The following is a 4,353-nucleotide window of genomic DNA, read 5'->3' on the forward strand; positions in this document are numbered from 1 at the left end:
GTCTAGTTTTTAGAAATGTATAGATTTGCTAGGTTTCCCTAGGTGCCGGCAGAGCTAGGGTTCAAAAACAAAAGGTAGTCTCTTTGCCCAAAAAGGGCACGATTTCACTGGGAAATTGAGGTGCGACCACGTTGCGTTTTGCGCTGTTTCCTGTCGCAGGCACTAGGCAGACCCAGGCAAGTGAGGTACCATTTTTTTGGGGAGACCCGGGGGAACGCTGGGTGGGTGGAAATTTGTTGATCCACGCAGATTCCAGAACATTCCACCATAGAAAATGTGAGGAAAATGCGTTATTTTTGTCAATTTCGTAGCTTTGCAAGGGATTCTGGGTAACAGAACCTGGTTGTAGGCAGTCGAGTCACCCCATCCTGAATTTCCCTGGGTGTCTACTTTTAAAAAATGTATAGGTTTGCTAGGTTTCCCTAGGTGCCGGCAGAGCTAGGGTTCAAAAACAAAAGGTAGTCTCTTTGCCCAAAAAGGGCACGATTTCACTGGGAAATTGAGGTGCGACCACGTTGCGTTTTGCGCTGTTTCCTGTCACAGGCACTAGGCAGACCCAGGCAAGTGAGGTACCATTTTTTTTGGGAGACCCAGGGGAATGCTGGGTGGGTGGAAACTTGTTGATCCACGCAGATTCCAGAACTTTCCACCATAGAAAATGTGAGGAAAATGCGTTTTTTTGTCAATTTCTTAGCTTTGCAAGGGATTCTGGGTAACAGAACCTGGTGGTAGGCAGTCGAGTCACTCCATCCTGAATTCCCCTGGGTGTCTACTTTTCAAAAATGTATAGGTTTGCTAGATTTCCCTAGGTGCCAGCAGAGCTAGGGTTCAAAAACAAAAGGTAGTCTCTTTCCCCAAAAAGGGCAGGATTTCACTGCAAAATTGAGGTGCGACCACGTTGAGTTTTGCGCTGTTTCCTGACGCAGGCACTAGGCAGACCCAGGCAAGTGAGGTACCATTTTTTTCGGGAGACCCGGGGGAACGCTGGGTGGGTGGAAATTTGTTGATCCACGCAGATTCCAGAACTTTCCACCACAAAAATGTGAGGAAAATGCGTTATTTTTGTCAATTTCGTAGCTTTGCAAGGGATTCTGGGTAACAGAACCTGGTGGTAGGCAGTCGAGTCACCCCATCCTGAATTTCCCTGGGTGTCTACTTTTCAAAAATGTATAGGTTTGCTAGGTTTCCCTAGGTGCCGGCAGAGCTAGGGTTCAAAAACAAAAGGTAGTCTCTTTGCCCAAAAAGGGCACGATTTCACTGGGAAATTGAGGTGCGACCACGTTGCGTTTTGCGCTGTTTCCTGTCACAGGCACTAGGCAGACCCAGGCAAGTGAGGTACCTTTTTTTTTGGGAGACCCAGGGGAACGCTGGGTGGGTGGAAACTTGTTGATCCACGCAGATTCCAGAACTTTCCACCATAGAAAATGTGAGGAAAATGCGTTTTTTTGTCAATTTCTTAGCTTTGCAAGGGATTCTGGGTAACAGAACCTGGTGGTAGGCAGTCGAGTCACCCCATCCTGAATTTCCCTGGGTGTCTACTTTTCAAAAATGTATAGGTTTGCTAGGTTTCCCTAGGTGCCGGCAGAGCTAGGGTTCAAAAACAAAAGGTAGTCTCTTTGCCCAAAAAGGGCACGATTTCACTGTGAAATTGAGGTGCGACCACGTTGCGTTTTGCGCTGTTTCCTGTCACAGGCACTAGGCAGACCCAGGCAAGTGAGGTACCATTTTTTTCAGGAGACCCGGGGGAACGCTGGGTGGGTGGAAATTTGTTGATCCACGCAGATTCCAGAACTTTCCACCACAGAAATGTGAGGAAAACGTGTTTTTTTGTCAATTTCTTTGCTTTGTAAGGGATTCTGGGTAACAGAACCTGGTGGTAGGCAGTCGAATCACCCCATCCTGAAGTCCCCTGGGTGTCTAGTTTTTAGAAATGTATAGATTTGCTAGGTTTCCCTAGGTGCCGGCAGAGCAAGGGTTAAAAAAACAAAAGGTAGTCTCTTTGCCCAAAAAGGGCACGATTTCACTGGGAAATTGAGGTGCGACCACGTTGCGTTTTGCGCTGTTTCCTGTTGCAGGCACTAGGCAGACCCAGGCAAGTGAGTTACCATTTTTTTTGGGAGACCCGGGGGAACGCTGGGTGGGTGGAAATTTGTTGATCCACGCAGATTCCATAACTTTCCACCACAGAAATGTGAGGAAAATGTGTTTTTTTGTCAATTCCTTAGCTTTGCAAGGGATTCTGGGTAACAGAACCTGGTGGTAGGCAGTCGAGTCACCCCATCCTGAAGTCCCCTGCGTGTCTAGTTTTTAGAAATGTATAGATTTGCTAGGTTTCCCTAGGTGCCGGCAGAGCTAGGGTTAAAAAAACAAAAGGTAGTCTCTTTGCCCAAAAAGGGCACGATTTCACTGGGAAATTGAGGTGCGACCACGTTGCGTTTTGCGCTGTTTCCTGTCGCAGGCACTAGGCAGACCCAGGCAAGTGAGGTACCATTTTTTTTGGGAGACCCGGGGGAATGCTGGGTGGGTGGAAATTTGTTGATCCACGCAGATTCCAGAACTTTCCACCATAGAAAATGTGAGGAAAATGCGTTTTTTTTGTCAATTTGTTAGCTTTGCAAGGGATTCTGGGTAACAGAACCTGGTGGTAGGCAGTCAAGTCACTCCATCCTGAATTCCCCTGGGTGTCTACTTTTCAAAAATGTATAGGTTTGCTAGGTTTCCCTAGGTGCCGGCAGAGCTAGGGTTCAAAAACCAAAGGTAGTCTCTTTGCCCAAAAAGGGCAGGCTTTCACTGCGAAATTGAGGTGCGACCACGTTGCGTTTTGCGCTGTTTCCTGTTGCAGGCACTAGGCAGACCCAGGCAAGTGAGTTACCATTTTTTTTGGGAGACCCGGGGGAACGCTGGGTGGGTGGAAATTTGTTGATCCACGCAGATTCCAGAACTTTCCACCACAGAAATGTGAGGAAAATGCGTTATTCTTGTCAATTTCGTAGCTTTGCAAGGGATTCTGGGTAACAGAACCTGGTGGTAGGCAGTCGAGTCACCCCATCCTGAATTTCCATGGGTGTCTACTTTTCAAAAATGTATAGGTTTGCTAGGTTTCCCTAGGTGCCGGCAGAGCTAGGGTTCAAAAACCAAAGGTAGTCTCTTTACCCAAAAAGGGCAGGCTTTCACTGCGAAATTGAGGTGCGACCACGTTGCGTTTTGCGCTGTTTCCTGTCGCAGGCACTAGGCAGAACCAGGCAAGTGAGGTACCATTTTTTTTGGGAGACCCGAGGGAACGCTGGGTGGGTGGAAATTTGTTGATCCACGTAGATTCAGGAACTTTCCACCACAGAAATGTGAGGAAAATGCGTTTTTTTTGTCAATTTCTTAGCTTTGCAAGGGATTCTGGGTAACAGAACCTGGTGGTAGGCAGTCGAGTCACCCCATCCTAAATTCCCCTGGGTGCCTACTTTTCAAAAATGTATAGGTTTGCTAGGTTTCCCTAGGTGCCGGCGGAGCTAGGGTTCAAAAACAAAAGGTTGTCTCTTTCCCCAAAAAGGGCATGATTTCACTGCGAAATTGAGGTGTGACCACGTTGCGCTTTGTGCTGTTTCCTGACGCAGGCACTAGGCAGACCCAGGCAAATGAGGTACCATTTTTTTGGGGAGACCCGGGGGAACGCTGGGTGGGTAGAAATTTGTTGATCCACGCAGATTCCAGAACTTTCCACCACAGAAATGTGAGGAAAATGGATTTATTTTTGTCAATTTCTTTGCTTTGTAAGGGATTCTGGGTAACAGAACCTGGTGGTAGGTAGTCGAGTCACCCCATCCTGAATTCCCCTGGGTGTCTAATTTTCAAAAATGTATAGGTTTGCTAGGTTTCCCTAGGTGCCCGCAGAGCTAGGGTTTAAAAACAAAAGGTAGTCTCTTTGCCCAAAAAGGGCACGATTTCACTGGGAAATTGAGGTGCGACCACGTTGCGTTTTGCGCTGTTTCCTGTCGCAGGCACTAGGCAGACCCAGGCAAGTGAGGTACCATTTTTTTCGGGAGACCCGGGGGAACGCTGGGTGGGTGGAAATTTGTTGATCCACGCAAATTCCATAACTTTCCACCACAGAAATGTGAGGAAAATGCGTTTTTTTTGTCAATTCCTTAGCTTTGCAAGGGATTCTGGGTAACAGAACCTGGTGGTAGGCAGTCGAGTCACCCCATCCTGAAGTCCCCTGGGTGTCTAGTTTTTCGAAATGTATAGATTTGCTAGGTTTCCCTAGGTGCCGGTGTTAAACAAAGGGTTCAGGCAGATCAGGTCGATTACCCCTTTCAAGGATTGCCCGGCGTCAGCCGCTTCTCACCCAACTCACGATTA

This window comes from Lissotriton helveticus, chromosome 4_2 (genome assembly GCF_964261635.1).
Source record: "Lissotriton helveticus chromosome 4_2, aLisHel1.1, whole genome shotgun sequence".
In the NCBI taxonomy this organism is placed as follows: domain Eukaryota; kingdom Metazoa; phylum Chordata; class Amphibia; order Caudata; family Salamandridae; genus Lissotriton; species Lissotriton helveticus.